This window comes from Eptesicus fuscus, chromosome 15 (genome assembly GCF_027574615.1).
Source record: "Eptesicus fuscus isolate TK198812 chromosome 15, DD_ASM_mEF_20220401, whole genome shotgun sequence".
Taxonomy (NCBI): Eukaryota; Metazoa; Chordata; class Mammalia; order Chiroptera; family Vespertilionidae; genus Eptesicus; species Eptesicus fuscus.
The window spans coordinates 29,239,909-29,259,687 of NC_072487.1; the positions used below are offsets into that span (position 1 = coordinate 29,239,909).

At 44.4% G+C, this 19,779-nt stretch overlaps 1 long non-coding RNA gene and 1 other non-coding gene across 2 annotated transcripts; one reads left to right on the forward strand and one right to left on the reverse strand.

Moving 5' to 3' along the window:
- Window positions 1-3: 3 nt before the first annotated feature.
- LOC129151774 (uncharacterized) lies at window positions 4-7,335 on the reverse strand. Its single transcript, XR_008558412.1, has 3 exons — window positions 7,155-7,335; window positions 6,320-6,425; window positions 4-66 (listed from the first exon to the last, which is right to left on the reverse strand). It is a non-coding gene; the product is annotated as an uncharacterized LOC129151774 (long non-coding RNA).
- Window positions 7,336-13,598: 6,263 nt separating this feature from the next.
- On the forward strand, window positions 13,599-13,702 carry LOC114232780 (U6 spliceosomal RNA). The gene has a single exon (XR_003618879.2). It is a non-coding gene; the product is annotated as a U6 spliceosomal RNA (small nuclear RNA).
- The last annotated feature ends 6,077 nt before the right edge of the window (window positions 13,703-19,779 follow it).

Sequence of the window (19,779 nt, forward strand, 5' to 3'; positions counted from 1 at the left end):
CTGAAGTTCAGCTGCTGCTTGCTGATTTTCCAAGGAGGTGACCTGAGTTCTAGATCCGAAATCCACCTGTTTGGAAATAAATTTTTCCAAAGACTGTCCCTATGGAGACTACAGAAGACAGCCTGCTTCCCACCCCTCCCCACCTCCTACAGGTGGCATAATGTTGTCTGGTGAAGCCACTTTTCACAGGGTCTCTTAGCTACCAGATCTACCCCAACAAGCCAAGTGAACAAAGATTAGCTGCAGTTTCTATATAGAAGGCAGAAAATCTTGTGTTCTCCTTGCTCAAGATTCCTGTCATTTTACAGCAACAGATAACAAAATAAAATAACCATGAACCTAAAGATGCAAACTCTGGGTAGTCCTTGTTGCCTATTAACTCAGAAGATGGGTATTCATTGAGTGTCTGCCTGTGCCCTGAATTGTCCAGATGCTGGTGATAGTTGTATGCAAGGTAGACATGGCTTTGCCAGCATGAAGTGCCTCGGTGATGCCACTGAAAAAGCAAGACCCCCACTGCTGACAAAACCATTCTGTTGACCTAATTTCATGAGCTATACTTGTGATAAGAGGATTAATTGTCTAGAAGCTGTATTGTTTATTCCTTTTGATCTCGTTATTTTCATATTGAGTAATCCTTTATCAGCACCGTATTTTTTTCTGCAAAACTGTGTCTTAATGAAAGCTATATCTATGTTTGATGCTACTTCAGCTTCATTCTTCTGTTTTAGACCTAGACTTAGCATTCAAACTATTGAAGGATATCATACAAGCTCAAACTGAGGAACATTCTATGAAATCACTGGCTTGTCTTCTGCAAAAGTGCTAATTCATGAAAGACTAAAGAAGACTGGAGAAGTGTTCCAAATTAAAGGAACACTAACAGATATGATCATTGGAAGAGGGTATAGGGGTAATAAATGGTGATGGAAAAAATAATTAGGACAATTATTAGGGAAATTATTAGGACAATTAAAGAAATTGAAATATAGACTGCAGAGTAGATAAAATTGGAGTATGGACTATAGATTAAAGTATTTTATCAATGTTAAATTTTCTAAATTTGACTAATGTACTATAGTTATATGAGACAATATTCTTTTTCTTTAAAAATACACACTAAAAGATCAACCAAAGGACTTGTATGTATGCATATGAGCACTGAGCATAACCAATGGACACAAACAGTAGCGGGGTGAGGGCATGTGCTGGGGGGAAGGGGCTGCCAGGGAGAGGTCAATGGGGGAAAAAGGAGACTTATGTAATACTTTAAACAATAAAGAATTTTAAAAACTCTGTTTCTATCCCAGAGCTGGCCCTCCTTCACCTTCTATTGTTTAACACACTTTAAACAATAAAGAATTTAAAAAATACACATCATGTTTCCTTTCAGGGGAAAGGAAACATGATGTGTGCAACCCAGGCTCAAATGGTTCAAAAAGTATAAACAATAAATGTGTGTGTGTGTGTGTACTATATGGGAGGGAGGAGGAAAGAAAAGGTAAATGCAACAAAATGTCAAAAATTATATATCTAAGAAAAGGATATATATATATGGGAGTTCTTGGTTCTAGTCTTGCAACTTTTTTGTATGTTATTAATTAGAAATAAATTCATTAAAAACAGGAAAAACTACCAAATGATCTGTATCAATTCCCATTCCAAACATCTTTTCTAGAACGCAATTTGGATATATGTATCAAAATCCTTAAAAATGGGCATTGTCTTTAAGCCAGTAATTCTACTTGAGACATTTTTTTGCAAGGATTCAGTTGGTGAGAGTCAGTTATGTGTATGAGACCTTATCCTACTGTTATTTTGATAAAAATTGAAACATTACTGGTAAATGTTCATGGTGTTGTTCTGACAAAATAAATTACAGGATTTAATACTTCCATTAAAAAGCTCACTGTAGCCAGACCGGGCATGGCTCAGTGGTTGAGCATTGACCTATGAACCAGGAGGTCACAGTTCGATTCCCGGTCATGGCACATGCCCAGGTTTCGGGCTCGATCCCCAGTGTGGGTTGTGCAGGGGGCAGAAGATCAATGATTCTCTGTCATCATTGATGTTTCTATCTCTCCCTCTCCCTTCCTCTCTCTGAAATCAATAAAAACATATTTTTTTTAAAAAAAGCTCACTGTAGCCGAAACTGGTTTGGCTCAGTGGATAGAGCGTCGGCCTGCGGACTGAAAGGTCCCAGGTTCAATTCCGGTCAAGGCACGTGCCTTGGTTGCGGGCACGTCCCCAGTGGGGGGTGTGCAGGAGGCAGCTGATGGATGTTTCTCTCTCATCGATGTTTCTAACTCTCTCTCTCCCTTCCTCTCTGTAAAAAATCAATAAAATATATTTTTTTTAAAAAGCTCACTGTAGTATATAATATTTATTGTCATAGAAAACAATGGCCGATATATTACTATGTTGATGAAAAAGTCTCAAAACAATATCCATAATATGTTTCTACCTTTATTTAAATTGTGTACAACCCTGGCCAGGTGGCTCAGTTGGCTGGAGTGTTGTCCCATACATCAAAAGCTTGCTGGTTCAATTCCTGCTAAGGGCACATACCTAGGTTGGGGGTTCTATCCCTGGTTGGTGCACGGTGTTTAGGCTCAGGAAGTTTATGTGGACAAAAAGGGGCACACACTAAACCTGACAAGCTCAGGGGAGACCTGCATGGCAGTCTTACAAACTCAGAGACCTAAAATAACCACATAGTGTTACCAGAACGGGTACCTGGGCCTGAATGAGTCTACCTCGGGCCAGCCGGTAGCGTGTGGGTTCTTGACTTTGTGCAGGAAAATTTCACAACACGAGTCCCGGTGAATTTTAGAGGACGTTTATTAAAGCTGGGGACAGCGAAACAAGAAAGGGTTGGGGAAATGAGGCTAGGCTGGTCTGTTTTGGTTCACTAAGAAGTCAGAGAAAAGGGGGTCTTGGGGACAGTTTCAAGGGGTTTGCCTGGGACAAACTGCTGCTGCCCATTGCTGCCCAGGTTGCAAGCCTCATGGGGTCCCTTAGAGTTTAGGAGATGCATGCCTGTGGGGGAAGAGGAGGAGGAAACATGGGCATGCTCCTAGGAGAGAGAGAGAGAGAAAGAAAGAGAGAGAGAGAGAGAGAGAGAGAGAGAGAGAGAGAGAGAGAGAGAGAGCCCTGGAACTTCCTTTTGAGGGGTTTTAAAGGCTGGGCGTTTAGAGGATTTGTTAGGGGAGGATCTCAAAAGAATATTCATCAATTGTATGCTGATGTACCAAAATAATATGTATTCTCTTAGCTTCATCTATCCTTGAGTGTGGTTGGCAAATGGCTCTAATTGGATTTCTGCTATCCCTCTGCCTGAGTAGGGTGATTTAAGCTATCTACCCTCTGGTTGGGGAGACATGCAAACCATTTACTCTTTAGTGTCCCTGGTTTAGGGAAGACAGGATTTATTAGATGGCTGCAAACTGCTGTTTACCTATCTCAGTTTTTCCTATTCTGCTTGTCCTTGCTTACTAGCCTGTCTCAGTAGGATGGTCTGAAATTAAAACTTCTTAACTAAAAGGGGTTCATGGGGGGTGGGGGGGGGAGGAGTTAGTCATGTCCTAAAGTAGCATTTATCCCTAAGGAAGGTCAATCTCCACCTTAACAAAGCCTATCTGTTGTTTTCTTGCATTTAGGATAATGCCTTTGCAAAAACAAAGTAATTTCCCCACCCAAAATACAGGTACTGCATCAGAGCTGAGACCTCAGATCCCCTCATTATCATTTTTATCATGTTAATTTGTTGGCTGTTAACTAACCTGTTCCCACCTATGTAAAAGAAGTATTGCCTATAATTTTACTTTTTATCCAATCCCATTGCCCACCCCCTCCAAATTTGCTTTCTCCTGCCTCCCTAATCGATCACCAATGATTTCATCCTCTCTTTTGATTGTAATGTATAAAGCAGAGGCAGAACTACCATTTTCTGGAGCATTTTCTCAATTCATTGAGGTTTTGCTTCCCTGCAATTGTCATCAGTTTGGCTCAAATACACTCACAATTCTCTGCCCGTTTGAAAGTTTCTTACATAGACACTCCCAGAGCTGAGGCGGGCCAAAACTGACCAGATGCTGGTGGTGGGTGGCACGGGCCAAGAAGCACTGCAAGCAAAGTCTCCGGTAGCGGGAGGGGGAAAGGTCAGCGGGCAGCTCACTCCACCAGACTGACAGCTGCAACGGGAATGGACACCGGCAGAAACTGCCCTAAAGGGCCTGCCTTCCCTAGCAGCTGTGCTTTCAGAATCCGCTGTGCAAACAGCAGCGCCCAGAGACTGTCCGGAGGTTCTTCCCTACGCCCCCACCCACCCACCAACGGAGGTGCCAAGGGCCAGACGGCTATCAGTTAGACACAGGCCCCCGGGGGCCGGCAGGCTCCGCGCGTAGCGTGGCTTGCCAGGGTGCCAGGAAGGTACCTAAGGGCTATTACCTGGCCCTCTACGCCGCGGTGAGCACGGAGCCTGGACACCTGGAGCTACGTGAACAGCGTGGTCCAGAGGGTTCCAGGAACGTCCCTCCCTCTAACTCCATCCTCTGCATTTCACCTAAGCACCCTCCTTCCCCTCACCTCTGGCCCCTCCATTCCTCCCCCGCTCCGCCCCCGCCCAGGTCTGGGAAGTCCAGGCTGTGGCCAGGCGCAAAGACTCCGGAGGGGAAGGGAGGGACCGACCTAAAGGGGGTGTGGGGCGCGCCTACCATTGGGCTGGTGAACGAGTCCACGACCCGGACCTATGGGAGTACGTCAGCGTGGTGACGTCAGGGGCGGCGCCCCAGAACGCGCGCGATGGGCGGAGCCTCGGCGTCCAGCGGTTCGAATCTGAGCTGTCCTACTGCAGCCTGTGGTCGGTTGTCTTAGTCTCTTGACCCAAATGGGAAGACCTAGGTTTTGCCAACTCCTTACCAGGGACTTTGTAGCATCCACGGCACCACTTTGGGAAATTGCCCTGATTTTGTGGCACCTACGCGGCGGTGAGAAGAGCGTCCCCCTGGGCTCAAGTGGAGCCCCCAAAAGAACCGGGGGCTGTAAGTTTATCAGAACAGGAGACTGGAGGCAGGTGGGCCTAAATTGGCATAACTAGAACTGTGGGAGCTTCCTGCTTCCAGATGATTTACCAAAGCCAGCCTGCAGCAACCTGTTGGAGCTGAGCATTAAGCTCTGGCCATCCAAGGTGTCCAACAGATCCACACAAACTGATGCTGACAGGCGGGTGGATGAGTGCAGCAGGACTGAAACACTTGAAACAACTTGCAGTGTTGCAGCTGGGTTTCCCTGGGACTTGAACCTAACATCACTGGTGCTAAGAATATTACGTGACTCCATGTATTAATCAGTGAATTGGGGCCAAGACTGATTACTTCGTTTTTTCATTTAAAACTAGAGGTCCGGCGCATGAATTCGTGCACAGGTAGGGCCTACTGGCTGCAGGTGGTTTTCCGGCTGGCTCCGCACCCTGGTTGAAGGCCCCATGGAGGGGACAATTTGCATATTAGCCTTTTATTATATAGGACTGTTACGTATTGATTGCATGTCCTTTTTTTCAGTGATTCAATACCCTTGATTTCAGCTTCTTTAGTAACTGAAGGACTTGGTGATCTCCAGTCCCAGGCAAGTGTTCTTAACACAGTTTTTACATGTTTACTTGGTTGGAAGGCCAGTGAAATAAAAATTAAGCCAAAGATAGTTGGAATGTCGGGAGTAAAAAAAGATTTGCTCTCTACTCTTTCCACACCCATGATACTTCTGAGATGAGCCCTACTTGTGTGATTAATTGGGCGCTTTATTAATAAGGTGTATGAGACTTCCATCTCATTAGGGATTGATATGGTAAAATTGCTAACACTTATTAAGGCTTATTATTTCCCAAGCATTGTCCTAAGTGTTCTGCAGGTATTATCATCCTTTATCCTCAATGAAGCATTACCCAGTGAAGTAGGTGCTATTTATTATTCCCATTTTACAGATAAATTATCATATGGTGAAGTTAATTTGCTCAAAGTTGCAAAGAGCCAGGGTCTACGTTAACTAATATTTACTCTTGATGTAATGGGAGACTAGACTGGAAGTCTGGACACCTATCTCTTCTATTTACCAGGTGTGTGATTTTTTGTTACAATTGCTCAACAAAGTATAGTTGAGTATCAGTTTCTTCACCTGAAAAATGAGGGTGCTATGCCAGTCCTGTTGACCTCCCTGAGTTATTATGAACATCGACTTTTTAAAGGGGGATTTCCTAATGTATAAAATACTATAGTCCTGGCTGGTGTGGCTCAGTTGGTTGGGTGTTGTCCCATGCACCTACCTGAAAGGTTGCTGGTTGGATTTCTGTCAGGATTGTGGGCTGGATCCCCGTGAGGGGGCGTGCAAGAGGCAGCCAATGGCTGTTTCCATCTCACATGGATATTTCTCTAAGAAAAAACAAACAAAAACAAGAAACAAACAAAAAACCCAAGTAAACCTAATAAATGGAGGAAAATATTTTTGAAGAATGTATTTCAACAAGAGTAGCCAGGGAAAATTGTGCCAAATACATGAGAGGAGCGGACGGGGAATACCAGATACAGTAATAAGCCTCTAGGAGCGGTGGATCAGTGGGGAAGGAAATCGAGGACAAGGAGGAAGGTATTTCTTGAACTGGATAGCTGAAATCCTAAAAAAAAAAACCGGGGCAATTTATATTTGATGTGCCCATATGGATCAAGGGGCAGGTTTCAGTTAAGCCGGGGGCGGGGGGTTGAAATGTCGAGGCTACCGGACAGGAATCCAGAAAGTGGTGTAAAGCCCTGAAATGCCTTAGCATTAGCGGAGGAAGCGGCTGTGCTTTGCCTAAGGGTGGGAATATACTCAGTGGGACGCCTGGGGCGTCCGGGACGCACGCTCACTCCCAAAAGAGCCCAAGGGGGAGAGAGAGGTGACTGCATCCATGCCACAAGCGAGTCCCTGCTCCACCTCCGCTCACTACCGAGCACCGGACACACCCAGCAGAGGAGCGCCACCTGGCCTGTGGTACCCACCCTTCCTCCCACCCTTCCTCCCACCCTTCCTCCCACCCTCCGGGTGGCGACCGCGATAGTCTCAGCAGACGCCAGCGGAAACTTCCCGTTCCCGACGCCCCCGGCCGCCAGTTCCGAGATTACCTTCTCCTCCGGAGCCCAAGAGGGGCGGACGGCTTGGGCGCGCGTCCCTGCACCCCGGAGGCAGCAAGGGAAGTGGGGCCTGGGCGACGAGGCAGGAGAAAGCCCTGTGCTGTGCACGCGCCTAGGGACGGGGACCAAGGCGGCTGGGGAAGCAGAGCGGCGGGAAAGGCACTCGCGCCCGAAAACACCACAAAGAGCAGTCCGGAGCGGCGGAAAGTCACGTGATCGCAGAGCCGTCACGTGGCCCTTGGGGCGGGGCCTGTAGGCGGTTCCGATCAGTTAGCGAGTCCCCGGCGCCCCAGGGAAGGCTTCGGTATCTTCCGCGGCACCTAGACTGGCGCCCTTTCCTTGGCTCTGCTTGCTCTCCGGCAATGGGGGCGCCCCTTCTTCCTAGAAGGGAAAGTTGGGCCCAAGGAGAAGCAGATGTCCGGGCACCGCGCGGAAGCACGCCCCGATGCGGACGTAGGACCTGCGGGTATCCACGCGTGTCCCCGATGCAGTAGGCCCCGTTGCGGTTCTAGGGCAGTGGTCGGCAAACTGCGGCTCTGCCGCTCGGTTGTCTAAGGAGTTTGCCGACCACTGGGATAGGGGCTTAATCACAAGGAACAACGGCCTGTAATTATTGGAATCGAAAGAGTCTAGGAGGGGGACGCTGCCGCGTGGTGACGTCAGAACACGGTTTCCGCGGAAACGGGCGTTGCGGGCCGGCTGCATCCCGAGGGAGCTTGCGGTTTCCTCCCAGGTGGGCTGTGGCCGCCTCTTGGCCGCGTTTCCCCAGTTCTGTGGTCGAGGTCCCTGCGGAGCTGTGGGGAATGGAGAGGTCCAGGGAGGTACTTTGTCCATGTGCAAAACGCTTAAAAAAAAAAAAGAGTAGTCCAAAATCTTCCCACAAAGCAGACTCCAGGCAGCCCTGGCTCTTTGGCAAGTCCAACCAAACACAAGGAAAACAAAATTTCCATCTTAACCAAATACTTCCAGATATATGGGGAACGGGCGACAAAAACAGTGACCAGCCCTAGCCGGTTTGGCTCAGTGGGTAGAGCGGCCGCCTGCGGACTGAAGGGTCCCAGGTTCTATTCCCGTTAAAGGCACATGCTGGGGTTGTGGGCTGGATCCCCAGTGGGGGCGTGCAGGAGGCAGCCAATCAATGATTCTCTCATCATGGATGTTTCTATCTCTCCCTCTTCCTCCCTCTCTGAAATCAATAAAAATATCTTTAAACACACACACACACACACACACACACACGCACGGATGCACACACAAAACAGTGAACACTTCAACTTTTTATGAAGCCTCGTATAACCCTGATAGGAAAACCTGACAGGAACAGCAAATGAAAGGAAAATCATATGCCAGTTTTTGCTCATAAATGTAGATATAGAAACTCATAAGCAAAAAGTTAACCAAATCTAGTATTATTTAAAAAGAATAATACAGCTGAAACCGGTTTGGCTCAGTGGATAGTGCGTCAGCCTGTGGACTAAAAGGTCCCAGGTTTGATTCCAGTCAAGGGCACATCCCCAGTAGGGGGCGTGCAGGAGGCAGCTGATTGATGTTTCTAACTCTCTCCTCCCTTCCTCTCTGTAAAAAATCAATAAGATATATTTTAAAAAATAAATAAAAAGAATAATACAATATGAGTCAGTTAGGTTGTTTTAGCATAAGAATTAAAGGTAACTGATTGCCAGCCTAACCCGTTTGGCTCAGTGGATAGAGTGTTGGCCTGCCCCAGTCCTGGTCCAGCTGCATGTGGGAGGCAACCAATCGATGTGTCTCAAAAAGATGCTTTTCTCTCTGTCTCTTCCCCTCCTTTCCACTCTCTAAAATTCAATGGAAAAGTTTTCTCAGGTGAGGATTAACAACAACAAAAAAGGTTATTGATTAATGGAGAAACTATGATCACCTCAAATGTCAAGAAATTGTTAAATTAAAAACATATACACCGTAGGTGCTCATGGAAAACCAGGAGTGTAACCAAGCCCCTTGTGAATTTTTTTTACAAATTGATTTCAGCGAGTGGGAAGAGAGAGATAGAAACATTAATGATGAGAGAGAATCATTGATCGGCTGCCTCCTGCATGCCCCACACTGGGAATTGAGCCCGCAACTTGGGCATGTGCCCTTACGGGCAATTGAACCGTGACCTTCTGGTTCATAGGTCCACACTCAACCATTGAGCCATGCTGGCCAGGCAAGCCCCTTGTGATTTTAATGCCCCTAGTATTTTTGGCAGCTAGAATTAAGTAATTTAATTCTTAATCAGGCCTTTGTTCACATGTTAACAGCTTTTTCTGCTCAACTCCTTTTGTTCTCAGGAATGTAGTTATAAATTGCTGATGTACTGTCTCTTTGTCAAACAGGAGATAATTTCAGGGTGGCCAGGAGTATTTATGAGCTTTGCTGCAGAAGGAAAGAATGTCTTCAAGGTGGCTGAGACCAGCTTCTGATACCCAGAAATCTGATGTGAGAAAGTGTTATTTGTGGCTGAAGAAACACAGACTTCTTTCTCAGTTCCCTGGAACTCTCCCTGCTTCTTTCTCCTCTTTAACACTCTTCTGCTTGGTATGGAACTTTGGAGATGGTCTTGGACATTAGCCTGCCATCTTCCTGAATAAAGCAAACTTTCCATTTTCACCCAACACTTGTCTCTGGAATATTGGCTTTAGAGCAGCGAGCAGCCCAACTTGAGTTTTTCAATAACAGGAGTAGAAGGAAAATTAATCTAATAAAGGGTATCTGCAAAAAAATTTTTAAAAAATCCCATAGCACCCTACTTAATGGTAAAACTTTGAAAGCTTTTTCTTTACAATGTCCTTTTTAAAAAAATATTGTTTTGAGAGAGGAAGTGAGAGCGAAAAAAAGTCCATATGAGAGAGAAACATTGATCAGTTGCCTCCCTAAGCACCCCAACTGGGAATCTAACTTGTAACCTGGGTATGTGTCCTGACTGGCAATTGAACTGGCAACCTTCTGGTGCATGGGACTACGCTCAACCAACTGAGCCACACCAGCTAAGGCTCATTGTTTGATTCTGTATGTACCCTGACCAGGGTTCGAACCTGCAACATGGGTGTATCTGCATGATGCTCTGACCAACTGAGCTACCCAGCCATGGCACCAATATATCTGTTTAAAAAAAAAAGGCAAACTGCACATTTAGCATGTTGCTACTTTAAAAATTACACACACATTCAAATGTACATTTAAAACTTCAGATATACATCAAAATATTAAAAAAGATTAAGTGACTGGATTTTAGAGATTATTGTTACTTTTTGTTTCCTCCTTTAAAATAATTTTCAGTGGGGTGGAGGGGGGTCAATGGGAAAAAAACAACAAAGAGGACATCTCTAAAACTTTCAACAATAAAGATAATATTTTAACAAATATATTTTTATTAATTTCAGAGAGGAAGGGAGAGGGAGAGATAGAAACATCAATGATGAGAGAGGATCATTGGTTGGCTGCCTCCTGCACATCCCCCACTGGGGATTGAGCCCACAACCCAGGCATGTGCCCTTGACCGGAATTGAACTCAGGACCCTTCAGCCCTCAGGCCAGCGCTCTATTCACTGAGCCAAACCAGCTAGGGCAAGATAAATTTTAAAAAATAAAATAATTTTAATCTCACCACTACAAAAATGAAATAAATTTTAAACATTGATCACAGCTTATTTTTTAATTTAGAAGTCACTAAAAATAACATCTCCATGATTTTTACAACAATGCAGCCTATCATTTGGTTTTAATGCTCATAAAGATAAGGATGTAGGGTACTTTTGAGAAGCTTAGTATTTTATTATTTATTGCTCATTTTCCCTTTAAATCACTATCACATAGTTCAGTTCTTACAAAGTTGACTCAAGTTGATTTGTAGTTAGCACCTATTATTTCTAACTTAGATATTTGAAAGTCTTGGTTTATGTCTCAATGGTACACTTTATTTCAAGAACATTAATATGCAGAGGGTTTTGTGGTTCTCAAGCAAGGATACCGTGGAAATCTATGAGGATATTAACCAGGATTTGTGGGCTGTATCTGGAGTAGGGATGAAAATGTATAGTTTGACAGGTATATTCTTTTTAAATATATGTATATTTATTGATTTCAGCAAGGAAGGAAGGGAGAGAGAGAGAAACATCAATGATGAGAGAGAATCATTGATTGGCTGCCTCCTACATGCCCCACACTGGGGATTGAGCCCTCAACCCGGGCATGTGTCCCAACCGGGAATCGAACCATGATCTCCTAATTCATAGGTCGACGTTCAACCACTGAGCCACGCCGTATATATTCTGATTCTTTTCTCAACTAGCTTCAAAAAAAGAAAGCAAATTAAACTGTCTAAGCCTCTATTTTCTTATCTTTAAAATGGGGATAGCAATATTAACGCTGTAGTTCCTCATTTACACCTCAATACTGCCAAAAGTTGTTGTACTTTTGGTTATCAAAATTTCCCAAAACCTGGGATCCAATAACAAAACAGTTTTAAAATGGTCCTTGCTGAGAGGAAGAATGGGTGCTTCTACTTTTATGAAGTAAACACTAGATGGCAGCATTCAGGTGGGATTTTCTGTTATCAAACCAACTGGGTTTCTCCCTTCACCCAAAACCCTTCTTCCCCAAAATAGAACAGAAGTCCAGAGATCTTCCTGCTTGTCTCAATTGGAACAGCAAGTGAGGGACAATATTTGACAGTATTTGCTAGGGTATAAACTAAAAGTATAATTGATAGAGGAGGGGAATAACGGTAAAAATTTATATAATATTTACATTTGGCAGGCCCTGTTCTAATAATTTTACATATGGTAAAACAAAGAGTAAATAAATTAACAAGCAAAATCTTAGCCCACAAGCTATATATAAAACATTAGAAAAAATGAACAAGAAATGATTTCATATTTATTGCAGTGAATGGGCAGGTAGATTATTTTTCAATGTGTTCCTTTTTTCCCTTCCTTTCTGAAAGGTTAACGTGGTTGGTGCACACAAGCAGGCTAAATAGCCATCTCAAGATGGTGATTAAAGAAAATTGAATTTATTTAAGAAAAGGGGCTAGGGGATGGGATAGCCAAAGGGAAGGGCTGCACAGCACCGAGCCAAGGGGACATTGGGTTGATGATGGCAGCACCCAGGGGCTGGAATTTCATCCTCATATGCAGTCACTGGCGGGAAACTATTGTTATCAGTGGGTTTGGGGGCTGAGGAGGTGGGCTTGGAGTGTGGATGGAATGCAGGTGTGAGATCAGGTGTCTTTTAGAACAGTTTCAATTCCTTATATGGTCTGATTCCTGATGTCTAGCAAGTCTTCTTGGCCTTTTTTCTCCTATGGCGGGAAGCTTACAAATGGCTGTTAAGGATCATATTGCCCTATAGTCCTAACACTTTCCTCTTTTATTATTTTTTTAAATATATTTTTTATTAATTTCAGAGAGGAAGGGAGAGGGTGAAAGAGATAGAAACATCAATGATGAAGAGGGAATTATTGATTGGCTGTCTCCTGCATGCCCTCTACTGGGAATCGAGCCTACAACCCGGGCATGTGCCCTTGACTGGAATCGAACCCGGGACTCTTCAGTCCGTAGGCCTATGCTGTATCTACTCAACCAAACCGGCTAGGGCTATTCTCATTCATGCTTTCAACAAAACAAGTATTTCTTTCTTTTTCTTTTCTTTCTTTTTTTTTTTTTTTTACAGAGAGGAAGGGAGAGGGATAGGGAGTCAGAAACATCGATGAGAGAGAAACATCGATCAGCTGCCTCCTGCACACCTCCCACTAGGGATGTGCCCGCAACCAAGGTACATGCCCTTGACTGGAATCGAACCTGGGACCCTTCAGTCCACAGGCCAACGCTCTATCCACTGAGCCAAACCAGTTAGGGCAAAACAAGTATTTCTTAAGTATATGCTATGTTCAAGATACTAAGAGTCTCAGTTTGGGACCAAGAGGAAGATGAAATAATTCACATAAAGTTATGCCTCAAATCCCTAAGGGCACTATAAACTGAAGAGCAAAGAGGACTCACATGTTAATACTATAGGACATTGCCCTGGTAGAGTGTTGGCCCAAGCACCGAAAGGTTGTGGGTTTGATTACTGATCAAGGGCAGGTATCTGGGTGGCAGGTTCATTCCTGAGTTCTGAGAAGGCAACCAATTGATATGTCTTTCCCACATCAATGATTCTCTCTCTCTCTCTCTCTCTCTCTCTCCTCCCCGTCCCTTCCACTCTCTCTAAAAATCAATGGAAAAAGTATCCTCGGGTGAGGATTAACAATAACAACAACAAAAATACTATAGGACAAAGTGGGATGTATGATGTTCACATTTTGTTCTCACAAATTAAGTTTTACTGGACGGCAAAGGAGGTATGAATTATTTTATATTGGGATGAACACACACAGAGAGAGAAGAGAGATTAACATTTATTGAAAGCTTACTAGTGCTCACTTTGGCAGCACATACACTAAAACTGGACTGATACAGAGATTAGCATGATCCCTGTGCAAAGATGGCACACAAATTTGTGAAGCATTCTGTATGTATGTATATATGTATGTATGTATGTGTTTATGTATTGTTAATCCTCACCCGAGGATTTTTAGAGAGGGTAGAAGGGATAGAGGAAGAGAAAGAGAAACATTGATGTGAGAGAGACACATCGATTGGTTGTGCCTGACTGGGGCTGGGGATTGACCCTGCAACAGTCTAACCACTGAGCACACCAGCCAGGGCAAGCATTCCATATTTTAAAAAAATAAAAAAATAAAGCTTACTATATGCTAGGACCCTGCAAGGCATTTTACATACAGTATGTCATTTATTAAAATATATTTTATTTATTTTTTATTTATGTTAAGTGGTTATTAATATTCCCATTTTCAGGGGAAGATATTCAGTCTTAAAGAGAGTAAGTAATCTGCCCACAGGTACACAGATAGGAAGGGGTAGAATAGGGCACTGCGGATGGATAACAATTGCTGCTCTTTGTTTCAACTTAAAAAAGAGAATACAGATGTATTTTCAGAATATCAAGTAATATATGTACATTACAGGATGGTAGAGTTTTGATAGGTCAAATAGAGGTATCTAGGCACAACATGAAGACACACAGGCCAAAGGAATGTATTTATAAGTCTGACGGGAATGTGTGTAAACAGTTCCTTTTTAAAAAAAAGGGGAAGAGAAGAGAGAGTTTTACGTATATTGTTTATTGATTTCAGAGATAGAATCATCAATGAGGAGAGAGAATCATTGAATGCCCCCCACAGAGGATCAAGCCCGCAACCTGGGCATGGGCCCTGACCGGGGATCGAACCATAACCTCCTGGTTCATAGGTCAATGCTCAACCACTGAGTCATGCCGGCCAGGTGAGAGTTTAAAAAATCTACCCAGAGTGGAAGACATTAGTGAAGCAGATCATTGAAGAGCATCCTACATCTTCCCCAGCAGCCCCCTCCAGTTCAGGCTGTTTGTGTTTTCCTTGTTGCCTTTCAAATTCTGATCTTATCTACAGAACTCAGAGAGGGGAGGGTTCTGGTCCCCCACACATGAATAGTTTTGACTTTTTCCCTTCAACACACACTATTCAACTCTAAAACCAATTATATGCCAAACACTGGGCTGCAAGGTCGGTGTGCAGGTGCCAATGATATCAGGTCCCTGCCTTAGGTCTTTTCCTTCCAAATCCCCGTTAAATGGGTGGTTCTAGAGGATAGTAGCGGGTATGAGGGCCACTCCCTTTATAATGTTTACACATACAGAGTAGTTACTAGTAAAACATGGACTTCAGAGTCAGAGAAACTCACATTTGATGAAACAGGGTAAGAGAAAAATGAAAATCCTGCCAGTGGAGCCCAGATTCTGAAGAAGCAGGCACTCAAGTTGACAGCAACTCTGTGCTGACACTTTCTGTCTCTACATGTTTCAATAAATACGTGGGTCCAGCCTCAGGCGGGTGCTGCCCCTAAAGATACGGCTCAGGTTCCTTAGGATGCTTCTGACTGATTCCTAACCCTCCCAACCTTGAGCTTCTCTGACCCTTAAACACTCTGCTTTCATGCTGGGCTAATTAACACAGATGAGACAGAGGAGAATTGATGGTTAAAAGGAAGACTGCACACCCTGAGTAAGGGAGTCACAGAGTAATTGGCCAGGAAAATGTTACAAAGGACCCCACAGGGGAGTAAATGAAACCAGGCTGCACTGAAGTGGAATTTGTAATTAAAAAGGGAAGATAAGATCGGCAGTGTGCTGGCTCCTGGTCATCCTTGTCCTCAGGTCAGAGGCTAAGACTCACGGTGCTTCTTTGAAAGGAGACTGAGGGGGCAGGAGGGGAGGAGGGGAGAGGAGAGGCGGGGAGCTACATTTGGAGATCAAGTCAGTTCTTCCTACGGCCTACTTATTGCTCCTCAGAGCTGAGAGGTAGAGAACCCAGGGCCCAGTTCTCCAATCCTGCGTTTGCACTTGGGACCCCTGGCCTAGAACTGGAGGAAAATTCTTACCCCGGGATGAAGACAGAGTCAGAGAGACCAGGAGCTCCAAGGATTCCCAACTGGATGTGGGAAGCCAGAATGCTACAGTGGAATGACTGTGGCATTCTTATTCCACTTGGAGAGTTGTGGTATAATAAGAAATATATGTCATCTTTGTCTCCAGCTCCTGACACAAAGCTCCTAAAACTCTGGTAAGTTCCTGAGTGATAGGAGCGTCTTTTTTTGTTTGTGAGAAGCCTCTTTTGAGCACACTTGAGTTTACACTGATGAAGTGACTTAGGGTGAAGCCCCTGGATAGCCCTAGGATGTCACCAGAAAGACCTAGAGATTAGAGGGTTGGTAGCTCAGTTGGTTGGATATGCCAAGTTTTTGGGTTCGATCCCCACTCAGGGGACATACAAGAATCAACCAATGAATGCATAAATAAGTTAAATAAATCAATGTTGTTGTTTTTTCTCTGTCTCTCCCTTCCTCTCTCTCTAAAATCAATCAATTAATTAAAATTTTATTTTTAAAAAAGAAGTCGGGTTAGCTCCTAGACCATTGTTTTATAGTTACCTATTGATAACTGCCATAGTTCTGGCAGGGCTTAACACAATGGAGCATTTGTTTTGGCAGGGCTTGACTGGATGGAACAATTTTGGGAAACATTTTATTCTACCGGTTACAGGATGGGAAGCTATCTCCAGGTAGATAGTATCAGAATTCAGTTAAATTATAAGACACTTAGTTGGTGTCCCCTGAAAATTGTGTGTGGGAGAAAGAAACTTTCCTCTATCCTCAAGTTTTTTATCAGGCTAGTCTAATTAATAAATCTGCCTGGGATAAAGGGCAGAGATTAAGAAGAAAGAAATATCCAAATTTAATTACATATGGATGCATGGGAGCCCCACATACACGAGAGACTGAGACGCCGCACACATAAGAGATTCAGGGACAGAAAGTTAAAATGCGGTATACATGGTGTTCTGAGGTAAGGTACCTTGGGGCTTCAAAGGCTCATTGCAGGATGATAAAAAAAAGATAGGGCAAAGAAGGTTATCTAGGCATGCTCTCCTGAGCTTGCCTGCACCTTTCATTTCCCTCCAGGTGTATTACCTTTGCCTTTCTGTCTCCTAAGTTCCAAGGGACCTTCTTCTGCCTCTGTAACTTGTTTCCTGAGCTTACACAGCCCAGCTGGCTCATTTCTACTACCTCTGTAATGTTCTACATAAATGTTCTCATATACTACTATATATCTAGGTAGTTAAAGGAGGGGGGGCGGGCAGAAGTTTCTCTTGAAACCATAGGTTGTTGGTTGCCTTGAGCTCAAAATAATCCACAACCACACAGGCACATCTTAGGGGTGACTCGTTCTGAACTCCTGCAATCACTTGGTGGTGTTGGAAAACACTTCAGCAGTCAGTGCCCAAGGCTGAGCTGTACACACAGTTTTGGCAATAACTGACCTGGTTCTGGCCCCAAATCCCTCTCACTTCCTCCCTTGCTGCAGACCTTAATTTATTTCAGACTCTAAGAGTAATCCACTAATCTGGTCTTTAAGCAGGGTAAATATTTAGGCGCTTAGTTTTCCTGCTTAGCCTGGGGTAGGTACGGGTGGTGACCACTTGGACCCTATTCCTGGTTCCAATAACTGGGATTTTGCCTGGATTTTTAGTAATGGGCATCCTGTATCATTTATTGACTCTGCCACCAAGTTATTTTAAGTTCTAAGTGGATGTTCTCTTACCTGAGTGTCTCGAGGTCCTTATAGTTTTGGAATTTATCCTCAAATTCAAGTGACTGGACCTTTCTTTGGAGTTATTGCTTGCTGGAACCTCTGCCTACTACAACTTAAAAAAAAAAAAAAAAACTGCCTGAAGCCAAGCTCTGGCTTCTGATGGGGAAAGATCCTCTACCCACCCCACAGTGGCTGTTGCTAACAGCTGAACCCCCCCAGATCCCACCCTTAATGCCACCCCCTGAACCGTGAACTAGCCCCATGATCCTTCCCCTCTCGCAGGCTCTGCGAGCCCCTCCTCAGAGGCACCACCACCACCAGTCAGTGCCAGTCTGACAAAGTTGGGGGTTTTCATCTTGTGTGTGCTTTCATCTCCACTCTACTCAGTCTTTTTCCTCTTTGTTTTCTTGTTGTTGTTTTCTTTTTTGCAAGGACTGTATTTGTCTGGACTCCAGCTTCCCCAGACATAAGGAAGAGCTGTGCATTCTCTGATGCAGTGTCTCTAATACACTTCTTTTCCAAAATGGGTAGAGGAGGTTCTATGTGTTATTCCAGAGGTCATTTTTTTTTTTTAGAGATAATTGGATTTGGGGGGGCGGGGTGGGGGTGGGAAACAAACACCCATGGTCTGTTTGCTCTTTGCACAAGCTAGCCACCAAGTGCACTTTGGAATTGACTCTGATACCTGCTGGTGTAAAACTCTGACCAGGGAGTGCTGGATTACACCACCGTGGCCAGCACCGTCCAGGACACCACATGGCAGGACCTCAGAAGAGGTGACCCACATGAATGGGGAAAGATCCTCTAAGATCACCTGAAAGTATTACAGATGTCTCCCTTTTTCCCCCATAGGCCCCTTCTAGCCTGCATCTTCCCCCTGCCCCAGGACGTCACCACACTATTGTCTGCAATCTTATTCTTAAAGATCATGTTCCCAAATAATGTTCTGGCTTGTGTAATTCTAAGAAAGAATTTCACAATTTATCCAAAAAAATCACTGCCTTATTGCTTTCTTTTTATTCACACCATTAAGACCACTTTCTGGCCCTAGCCGGTTTGGCTCAGTGGACAGAGCGTCGTCGGCCTGCAAACCGAAAGGTCCCAGGTTTGATTCCTGTCAAGGGCACAAGCCCGGGTTGTGGGCTCGATCCCCAGTGGGGGACTTGCAGGAGGCAGCCGATCCATGATTCTCTATCATCGTGGATGTTTCTATCTCTCTCTCTCCCTCTTCCTTCCTCTCTGAAATCAATAAAAATATATTTAAAAAAGAGACCACTCTCTGAAGCCCCTATTTGAATCACTGTAAAGACTCAACTGTTGCCCAGCCTCCCAGATCATATCCTTTTACCAAGAGACTTTGCAAATGTCCCTCCTTGCTGAAAGGAAGGTCCTGACAGAACTTCTGGATCTCTTCTTGCTACAGCTAGGACCAGTTGCCCTGTACCTGCAAGCTCAGCCCAGGTTCTCAGGCCTGGGACAATTCCAAACGTTGGGCAGGGCACCTCATGCAAGCTAATAATTTGGAGTTCCTGTTAATATTTTTTTCAACATTTATTTAATGGGAGCTGCATGGGTACTTTTAGGCAATGTTTGTTGTTGGAGTTTTTTGTTTGTTTGTTTGTTAATCCTCACCGGAGGATATTTTCTCCATTGATTTTCAGAGAGTGGAAGGGAGAGGGACAGAGAAACACTGATGTGAGAGAGACACACGGATTGGTTGCCTCCCCCATGCACCCCAACGGGCCCGGGATCAAGCGTGCAACTGAAGTATGTGCCCTTGACCAGAATCAAACCTGAGACCCTTCAGTCGGAGGACTGACGCTCTACCCACTGAGCCAAACTGGCTAGGGCCGGAGTTCTTTTAATTTTCCATTCGGGGGTGAAACCAGTGGGTTCTCCTTATGGAAACCTTTGTGAAAGGGTGCACTGGTGCTGGCTCATTCCTGGTGGTTCAGTCCCCTAGGATTGGTGCTCAGGCCATGGCTTAAGAGGCCTGCCCCATCTGGATCTTCCCGTTTCAACAAGTGGCATCTTCCACCATCATCTCACAGGTACCAGCATAGAAAGTACAGGAATTGCTGCTGTTCCTCTTACCAATAGATTTCTCGATGTTTAGGTGAAGTGACTGTCCTCTCTGCCCATCTGAGAGATACACTGAGAGGGTTGAAGTGTATGTTGCACGTGATCAATCCATTCCAACATTTCTATCTCACAAAACCTTTGGATCCTTTCTTCTCTATTATATCAAGAAATTTCTAGTATCTTAACCTAGTATATAACTTAATGAAGGCCATTGTTGAGTCTGGTTTCAGTCAATCAACTGAGAAAATCCTTAGAGCCACTCCTGGTTGATTGAGCTAATACACTGAATTTAGAATCTCTGGTGCTATAATATATCAATAATTTC